A 10374-nucleotide genomic window follows, 5' to 3' on the forward strand; every position below is an offset into this window, starting at 1 on the left:
AGACTCTTCAAAAGAAAATGAGGAGCTGTTTCCAGAAAAAAGTGGACATCAGTGTCCCAGGAACAATAAATACATCTGCTTTGGGGCAATAGAAAACAAAACCTTGTGGGCCAGAGAGGGAGTGAGTGACATGCCTTTTGGGAGCAGGGAGAAGCACCCGCCTCTGCACCCCTTCCTGCTCTGGGGCCGGGTCCAGCCCACCAGCTCCTCTTGGTGCAGGATCTCCTCTTCCCGGCATCTGCAGACCTCGGTGGCAGTGCAGGTGGCCACCAGAGGGAGCTGCTGCCTCGGCGCTTTCAAGGCTTAAGCCGAAAGGGGCACTCCGCTCTCCAGCAGGAGAAAGTGCTCAACAGAGGCTGTTCTCGAGAATATTAAAAATTCTAAGTTCATTTTTGCTGGGTTTTTTTCTTGCTTTGGTTTTTTTTTTTTTGAGACAGAATCTCAATATGTAGTCCTGGCTATCCTGGAATTCTCTATGAAGATCAAGCTAGCTTTGAACTCACAGAGGTGCACCTGCCTCTGCCTCCCAAGTGCTGGGATTAAGGGCCTTGCCACTGCATTCAGCCTTTTTTGGGGGGTGGGTAGGGGTGTATTTTAGAAGCCTGAAACCTCCCCAGGAGCATAATGCCCTGAGGAAGGTCTGAACAGATATATTGGAGGAAGGAGTATGTTTGTGCAGAGGGCACAGTGGAAAGACCTAGAGCGTGACCCTGCCTGAGAGGAGATGTGGCCATATTCTAGGGGATCTGGTAGAGATCTGTACATGTATTTCTCTTTTTTTATTGCTGTAACAAGACACCCAAGGGTGGTTATTAAAAAATTATGTTTAAGGGCTTGGAGAGATGGCTCAGTGGTAAGAGTGAATGATGTTCTTCCAAAGGTCCTGAGTTCAGTTCTCAACCACCCGTAACTCCAGCTCCAGGGGTTCTGGCATCCTCTTCTGGCTTCCAAGAGCATCTGCACGTATGTGCACACACACACACACACACACACACACACACACACACTTAAAAAAAACAATTCTTAAGAGGTGTAAACTGAGCCGGGCAGTGGTGGCGCACATCTTTAATCCCAGCACTCAGGAGACAGAGGCAGGCCGATCTCTGTAAGTTCGAGGCCAGCCTGGTCTACAGAGCTAATTCTAGCTATTATGCAGAGCAACCCTGTCTCAAAAACCAAACAACAAAACAAACAAAAAATAAAATAAATAAATAAAAAGAGGTATAAGCTGGGAAGGGTGGTGTATACCTGTAATCCCAGCACTCAGGAAACTGAAGTAGGAGGATCATGAATTTGAGGCCAGCCTGGGCTACATAGAGAGAACCTGTCCCAAAATAGAGGTGGGATGTTTTCCCACAGCACGCAGTTTGAGAAGCTGGAAGTCCAAGAGCGTCGCAGCTCACGGGCACCCACGGCATCCTGTACTGCTGTGGAAAGGCCCCGGGGAAAAGATCACCGGAGGAGACTGCAAGCAGAGAACAGGCAGGGGCTAGCCTTGCCCTGCTGGAGTAATCACTCTTGGGCCCCACCAGGGCTTAGTGATTCCTCTTGTACTGGAAGTTCTATGTCAATTTCACACAAGTTAGGGCCTTTTGGGATGTGGGGACTTTGAGAAAACGCCACGGCTATCAGACTGACCCATGGGCAGGCCTGTGGGGCATTTTCTTGATTGATGACTGATGTGGGAGGGCCCCGCCCACTGTGGGCGGTGCCACCCCTGGGCAGGTGGGCCTGGCTGCTATAAGACCATGGGTTGGGCGAGCCATGCACAGCAAGCTAGTAAGCAGCATTGCTCTGTGGCCTGTTTGAGTCCCTGCCTCCAGGCCCCTGTCCTGACTTCCCTCAGTGACAGAGTGTGAGCTAGAAATTGTAAGCTAAAATGAACCCTTTCTTCCCGGGGTCGCTTTTGGTCATGCTGTTCTATCAATCACACCAATAGGAACCTTAACTAAGATGCCTTCCTTCCAAGCACCAGCACCCCAAAACCCTTGCTCTAGGCCCTTGATGACCAAGCTTCCAAGGGGCCAAAAAGGGGCTCACCAGATGTAAACCACAGAGGAACTCCGGGGCCAGTGCTGTGTGGCAGAAGGGTGTAAGTCGGGGCCCTTCACTCTGGGTACCCCAGCATCTCTATTGCCATGAGACCCTAATGCCCCCAGCTGGCAGGGGAGGGGTTCCCAGTCTTGGTTTTTCAGCCTCCAGAAAACTTTCTCTCTCTTCACTCCTGTGTTCACATTGTTTAAAAAAAAAAAAAAAAACAGGAAGGCCAGGGTCCCACGTAGCCCAGGCTAGCTCAAACTCACTATGTAGCTGAGGATGACCTTAAGCCTTGATCCTCCTGTCTCGGCCTCCTGGGTGCTGGAATGATGGACGTAAGCCCACCCCCGCCCTTTCTGCTGAGACAGCATCTCTCTGCATATGTGACAGTCACTTTTCTCACTGCCATGACGGAATTCCTGATATAATTGCAGGGAAGGTTTATGCTGGCTTATGGTTTTGGGGGATACAGTCCGTCATGGTGGGGAGGGTATGGAGGCTGGGACAGTCAGTCACAGTGGTGGCAGTCACATCTTGCTGCGTCAGGACGAGCAGAGAGAACCAAACTGGAAGCAGAGCCCAGCAGTAAGCGTCACCCCCACCCGCCACCCCGGGTGAACTCTGTCCTCCAGCTAGGCTTTCCTACCCCAATGTCCCATAGCCTCTGGGACCAGCACCACTAGCTGGGAACCATGAATTCAGATGCAGGAGACTGGGGGAGGACATTTGAGATTCAAATCATGACGGTAGCCCAGGCTGGCCTAGAAGGAACCATCCTCCTGCCTGGGGCTCCTGGGATTACAGGCCGGCACCTCACATCCAGCGTTGTTCTTCTCTTCTGCCTACAGAAGAACCTCTGCACTTAGCTGCAGCAGCAGGCTCTGTGCGTGAGAATGCCGGCAGCCAAGCAGGGAGCGATGTGCAGTCTCTTTCTCACGCTAGCTCCTCTCAAGTGCAAACACTGCCATGATTAATTCCCTGCCACGAGGGCTGTGAAGGCCATTAATTTTACATTCAGAAGTAATTGTTGGGAAGGTTCAAACAGCGGTGTGCGTAGGGAGATGAATTTTTGGTTTCTGCATAAAAAGCAATGTTATTACAATAATGCAAGTTACTCAAGGAGCTCCCGTTCTGCCCTATGGCTGCAAAACAAACCGCCCAAACCTAGCAGGGGATAACAACCCTTCCATTAGCCTCATTGGCTCCATGGCAGGCAAGGTTGGCCAGGGATCGCTGTGTCGGCTCCATGATGTGCTGCACTTGGCCAGCAACGAAAAGGACGGAAGGACGTGGTGAGTGACGGACTATGGAGGCATCTTGGCCCATAGCCTGTGTCTATGGCTGGAAGGCTGGCCTCCACTGGGACCACTAGCTCATCTTCTGTGTGGCTTGAGGTCTCTCCCATCATGGCTGCCTTGGGACATTTGCATTTCTTACAAGCCAGCCCAGGGCTCCAGGGTGAGTATTTCAGAAGCTGCTGCCTTTTCTAACCTTGTTTTTGCTTCATTGGTCTTGTTTGATTGTTTTTTTTGTTTGTTTGTTTGTTTGTTTTTTTTTTTTTTTTTTTTTTTTGAGATAGGGTTTCTCTGTGTAGCCCTGGCTGTCCTGGAACTCACTCTGTAGCCCAGGCTGCCCTCAAACTCAGAGATCCGCCTGCCTCTGCCTCCCGAGTGCTGGGATTAAAGGCACCCAGCCTTGTTTTTGCTTTTCGGTCAGTCAGTGCTATTGTCAATCTGTCTGAACTCTAGGGGGCAGGGACAAACACTCTGCCTTTCAGTAGGGAAGACATCAGAGTTGGGGGCCATTGTTTTAGAGCAGCCGTTGGATCCAGTTGGCAGCTGGCAGAGCAGAGAAATGGGCTCTCTTTAAAGAATCCACTCATGTTGACAATGATGATGAATTATCACTGCCAAGTGCAAGGCTCTGGGTTCAGTTCCCAGTACCAAACCAAACCGAAACAAGGACCTGGACCCGTGAGAAGATGGCCCAGCAGGGGGAGGGGCTTGTGCTGCCAAGCCTGGTGTCTGGTGTTTGATCCCCAGGACTCACGATGGAAGGAGAGAACCGACTCCGTTCTTTGAGATGCACACCATGACTTAAACATGCACACGGGCATGTGCATGCATACACACGCACACACACAGAAATAAAATGTAATAAAGTTTAAAATAATTTTAAGATTAAGTATCGTACTAGGTATGCAGCAATGGACGGGGAGGGTCATATCACCCTCATGAGACCCTCCCCAAGATTTAAGTCCCCATTCCCTCCCGCCTGCCCTTCTGCTGCTGGTACTGGAGAAGGAGTGGGAAACTGACTGAGAATGAACTTTTTTGGGGTGCAGCGGCTCTGAGTTGCCCACGCTCCTGTTAGTAACCCTAATAAAAGTATTTCCTGGCTGGGCTGGGCTGGGCTGGGCCGGACTGGGCTGGAGGGAAACTTTCCTTGGCCCGTCATCTTTCTTCCTGTTTGGGGTGAACAAGCAAACATTTCTTTCAGCTCTCCCGAGGAAAATCACAAGACACAAGCAGCTGAACACACCAGGCCTTGTCACACCTGTGACCTTGAACCTGACGGCCAACTTACCCACACTCCCCCAATCCACTCATCCCCTCTCCCCCACCCCACCCCCACCCCCGACTCCAGGCCACCCTGTCACTGGGCCTAAATCCCTGCACCAATGCTTTCTTTTCCACATCTTTGGTCCTCAAGAGGCTATCCCTGACCATCAGCATCACGGGAAGCTGTGGAGATGAACAGCAGTAGGGCCTGCCCTGACTGCCCTTCTGGTAAGTGTCAGCCAGTCCTAAGACAGCCACAGATCTGAGTCCGTGTCCTAGTTACTTGTCTATCTTGTAATAAGACACCATGACCATGGCAACTTATAAAAAACATTTTATTTGTAGCCTACAGTTCTGGAGGGTCAGAGTTCTTGACCATCATGGTGGGGAGTGCTGTGTGATGTTCTGTATGGCAAATGTGTTAATAAAACGCTGATTGGCCAGTAGCCAGATGGGAAGTATAGGCGGGACTAACAGAGAGGAGAATTGAGGGAACAGGAAGGGAAGGAGGAGACTGCCTGGAGCCACTGCCAGGACAAGGAAGATGTAAGGTACCAGTAAGCCACGAGCCACGTGGCAAAGTATAGGTTAATAGAAATGGGCTGAATATAAGAGTAGAGCTAGACAATGATAGGCCTGAGCTAATGGCCAAGCAGTTTAAATAATATAAGCGGCTGTATGTTTATTTTATAAGAGGGCTAAGGAACTGCCAGGGCTTGGCGGGACTCGGAGAGAAAACTCCAGCTACAGGGGAGCATGGCAGCCATCAGGCAGGCATGGCGCTAGAGCAGCAGCTGAGTGCTTACATCCTGATCCAAAAGTAGGAGGTACAGAGAGCCAACCGGGGATGGCATGGTGTGTTTTAGTTTTCTTTTCCAAAGTTTGTGTGTGTGTGTGCGTGTGCGTGTGTGTGTGTGTGTGTGTGTGTGTGTGTGTGTGTGGGTGTGTGTGGGTGTGTGGGCGCGCACGCATTGGATCCCTTGGAGTTAAAGCTGCAGGCAGTCATGAGCCACCCGATGTGGGTGCTGGAAACCAAACTCTGGCTCTGTGCAAAAGCAATCATCTTCCCAGCATCTTGCTTTTCTTCTGAGTCTCACTGTGCAGCATAGGCTTGAGGGGTTGGGGGATGGTGGCGGTGCCAGAGCAGGATCCAAGACCTTACATATAACTAGGTAAGCAAGTGCTTTACCACTGAGCTACATTCCCCACCAAAAACTTTCTTGACAGGTTCCCCCTCCCCCATTTCCATGCTCCTCAGTCCACATCCTGACTGACAGACACAAGTAAAGCCAGTCCAGGGCACGACATCCATCTAAGGAGGCAGGGTCACACCCCAGAGGTTCTAGGGGAGTATGGTGGTTTGCATGCAATGTCCCCATGCTTGGTCCCCAGTGGATAACAGTGTTTGGGTGCGTTTAGGAGGTATGGCATTGTTGGAGGAAGTATGTCACTGGGGGTAGGTTTTGAGGTTTCAAAAACTATGCCCTGTTTCTGGCATGTGGCCTTTGCTTCCTCTTTGCAGTTTGAGATGTGAGGTCTCAGCTGCTGCCCAAGACGCCGTTCTGGCCCCTGTTGTCACGTCATGCTGTCCCCACCATTATGGACCCTAACCCTTTAGAACCCCGAGCCCCAAGCTCATCCTGGGCCATGGTGGGTTTTTTCTTTTTAAGATTTATTTATTTATTTATTTATTATGTATACAGTGTTCTGCCTGCAGTCCAGAAGAGGGCACCAGATCTCATTACAGATGGTTGTGAGCCACCATGTGGTTGCTGGGAATTGAACTCAGGACCTCTGGAAGAGCAGCCAGTGGTCTTTAACCACTGAGCCATCTCTCCAGCCTGGTCATGGTGTTTTATTACAGCATAGAAAAGAAACTAAGATGGGGTGTCCCAGTCCCAGTCCCAGGAGTCTGGACAGACTCATCCTCTACATTTGATTGGTGGCTTTATGCACGCCCACCTCAGTGCCTTGATGAGAGTGTGTGGTAAGGGGTACTTGCCCTGGATTTCACCGTGCCCACTGTGTCCTCCCACTTAGACTGTTCACTGGGTTGGCTTCCCTCATGAATGCTGTGGGACTTCAGCCCTGGCTCCTTCAAGAACTCCAACTGAGCCGTTATCAGCCCTGCCCGCCTCGGTGGCTCTGCATTGCTTCCCACCCTACTGGCTCCTCCTACAGACAAAATCTCCCAGAACATCCTTGGCAGTCCCTCAACTTCTGCCCGGCAAGAGAAAGAGTCCCGAGGAAACCCAAACATCAGTTCACAATGTCCCGGCAGCTTTGATTGGCTCCTTCTTGAATCTGTCCTGTAGCCTGGGAACAGGATTCTCCAATTGGTGTCTGCCTGACCCAGGCTTGGCCCCTGGGGGCATGGCCTGGCAGAGGCTGGGATGAGGTTAGTGGTGGCAATAGGTACTGGCCAGTGCCCAAAGGACAAATGTCCACTTCCCGTGTCCTCGTCTTGCTGCCAGGCAATCTTTGTCAACAGCATTAAGCAGTTTCAGCAGTCACTGTGATCATGATTTTCAGTTCCAAGGACCAAAGCCAGGGCCTTGTGCATGTAAGAGAAGACCTCTACCACTGAGCCACACCCCAGCCCCTCACTGGGGGATTCTAGGCAGGGGCTCTACCACTGAGCCACACCCCCAGCCCCTCACTGGGGATTCTAGGCAGGGGCTCTACCACTGAGCCACACCCCAGCCCCTCACTGGGGGATTCTAGGCAGGGGCTCCACCACTGAGTCACACCCCAGCCCCTCACTGGGGGATTCTAGGCAGGTGCTTTCCACTAAGCTACATGCCTAACCTTTTTGTGTTTTTTTTCTATTTTGAGACCAGACTTGCTAAGTGGTCCCTGCTGGGCATGAACTTCCCATGCTCTCTCCTCAACCTCCAGTGTAGCGGAGATTGCATGTCCACATTGCTAGGACCGGCTCTGCTCTTGTCTTTTTTTCTTTTTCTTTTTTCTTTTTTGGCAGGGTCCCAAACTATGCAGGTCAGACTTGCCTTGATCTTATATCCTCCTGGCTCAGCCTATCCCAAGTCCTGGGATTGCACTTCATTCCATTCTCCTTCAAGGTAAGGAATGTCTCCACTTGCCTGTGCAGCGTTGAGGAAAACCCAGATCCCAAAGCCAAGCTGCCTTGATGAGAACCCAGCTCCACCACTTTCTGTGTGCCCCTGGGAGAGTTGCCGAACACTTCTGTGCTCTGTACCCTTTAAAATAAAACAAAATAAAAACAAAAATGTCAAGAGTGAGGCTGTCATGCCCACCTGTGCAGTCGTGAGAGTCGACCAATGAAGGGCCACCCAGCCTGTCAATCAAGGGCTCACTGTGGGTGGGACTGACACTGGGGAAGAGCAGACACTGAGACACAGGTCGAAGCCAGGCGCGCCTGCGCACTCATGTCTCTACCACTAGAAGGGGCACAGGAAACACAGCCCTGCCCACAGTTTAATCCTGCCACATCAGATGCAGCTGCCAGCCACAGTAACTCTAAACAGTGGCAGCCTGGGGTGGCGGCCAAGGCCTGTTAGCCTAGCACTCAGAAGGCTGAGGCAGGAGGATTGTGAGTTCACTCCAGTCTGGGCTATACAGCAAAATCTTACCTCAAGGAAACAAACAAAAATTGAGTGTGAAATAGCTCCAGGAAATGTGAGGTTTCTCAGCCCCTAAAGACACAGGGCCTGCCCTGGCTAGTGGGGGCTGGTTGCCACTGTGCTGGGTGGCACACACTGGGAGACCTGCCCAGGTGGCTGAGCTGAGATCTGAAGCCAAACAGGCAGGCTGCAAAACCTAAGATCTAACGAACAGCTACTCCCGCTGAGACAGGATAAAAACTGTTCGGGACTTTGGCCTGAGGTTCAGAACTGTTTCCAACAGGGCACAGGGAGCTGCAGCGGCTGGCAGTGAGGGCTGGCCAGGACAGAGGCCTGGAGGTGGCCCTGCTGAGACCCTGTGATCTCCCAGCTGCTGGCAGGCCACTGGACATGTGGAGTCTTTCAGGGACAGGCCCCATGAGAAGCAGCTCGCGGAGGTCCTGTTTGTTTCTTTTCTTTTCATTTAGTTGTGATGATAGGTTATTTACTTTTTTGCTTGTTTATTTTTGCAGCCCTGAGGGCAGAATGCAGACCTCCTGCACGCTAGGCAAGGGAGCTACTGCTGAGCCGCACCCCAGCCCTGGAGAGCTAACAAACAGCTTCAGGCCCTTCTCAGTGCGCCTGGCACAAGAACCCTGTGGCCACCATCACCACCATCTCCATCACTACCATCGCCACTACCACAGCCATCACAACCTCCACCACCATCACCACCCCGGTACATCCATCATTGTCACCATCACATGGCCACCACATCTTCACAGCAGTCCCTCTCAGCAGAGCAATGCTCAGTCAGGCAGGCCAGCTGTCTTCCTCTAGCCCCAGCCTGCTCTTCCCACAGCCGCTGTCGGCTCTGAGACTCATGTCGCAGCTCCGGTGCACACACTGCCCTTTGACAACTGCCTGGCACCTGATCCGGAGGGCTGTCAGTGTGGCTTGTGTTTTGTGCTCAGGGGCGCTGTCCGAGTGGCTCAGTCCAGCATGGCTGCCCCACGTGAACAAGTGCACATGTCCAGAGACGCCTCTGGCAGAGTATGTGAGCCCCCCCCCGCCCGTTGCTGTGGACGCTCCACCTGCACTGAGCTGCTCCCCATCCTCTGGTGGGTATGGGACTCCCAAGGGCACCTTCTGGTGCCACCCACTCTCTCCCGGCGCCTGTCACACAACCGGGCGCTCCCATCCCAGCGCACTGGCAAGAGGACACTTGAGTTCCCGGCCCCTACAGGCTGTCTTTGTCTTACGGTTCCTCTTGCTTGCTGTGCTTTAAGGAAGAACAGGTCCAAATGCTCCATGGTTCTTATGTCCAGGCTGGTGGAACCCCGACTGTCTGAGGACCCCTGACCTGGCTGGAGCAAGCACTCACAATGCCCAGAGACTCTCGTACCGACCGAAGCCCAAATCACCATACAACGACTCAGACTCAGTGAAAAACCATACATACTGTGTCCCCCAGTGAAAGTGCAGACACTGTGGGTCCACAGAGCCCCTTCATACACCAGTTTGGTTGTTTGGGGTACAAATAACTGCAAACATCATTAAAACAAAACCAAGCCGGGCGGTGGTGGCGCACGCCTTTAATCCCAGCACTCAGGAGGCAGAGGCAGGTGGATCTCTGTGAGTTCGAGGCCAGCCTGGTCTACAGAGCGAGATCCAGGAAAGGCACAAAGCTACACAGAGAAACCCTGTCTCAAAAAAACAAACAAACAAACAAACAAAAAACACAAAAAAAACCCAAACAAACAAAAAACCAAAACAAGTCAGATTTTTCGATTATGTAGCTAATATTTCCAGGTCACAGGCACTAACTGAGATACTAACTTGGTTTCTTGGCTTTTCTCCTGGTCTGGGGTCTTCTGTAATATTAGGTTTGTTCTCAAGTTGACTTTTCTTTTTGAGGGGATGTGAGGAAAATCCCAGGCCGGGCCATGGGTGGGTGCCACAGCATCCTCAGGTTGGGTTTTCTTATGGTGGGAAAACGCCCAGCCCTTTGTACGGCCTAAATTCTAATTTTTTTTTCCACTTTAGTTATGTGAGCAAATCCCTGTGACCAGGAGGTCACCTCAACTCTACCTCATCGGAAGGTGGGGGCAACCCCTCCCCAGCTTCACTGCTGCTCATAGCAAGGAGAGGGACATAGAAAGCCCCAGACACAGCAGTGTCTTCCTCTTCCAAAA

The 10374-nt window shown here is 51.8% G+C and overlaps 1 long non-coding RNA gene across 1 annotated transcript in view; it reads right to left on the minus strand.

The window, feature by feature from the left end:
* Positions 1-7415: 7415 nt before the first annotated feature.
* Positions 7416-10374, minus strand: part of LOC114698929 — a 13453-nt gene continuing 10494 nt past the window's right edge. The window contains exon 2 of the long non-coding RNA XR_003735434.1: positions 7416-7816. This is a non-coding gene — a long non-coding RNA (uncharacterized LOC114698929). The remainder of the gene's footprint in view (positions 7817-10374) is intronic.

Source organism: Peromyscus leucopus, chromosome 1 (assembly GCF_004664715.2).
Source record: "Peromyscus leucopus breed LL Stock chromosome 1, UCI_PerLeu_2.1, whole genome shotgun sequence".
Lineage (NCBI taxonomy): Eukaryota > Metazoa > Chordata > Mammalia > Rodentia > Cricetidae > Peromyscus > Peromyscus leucopus.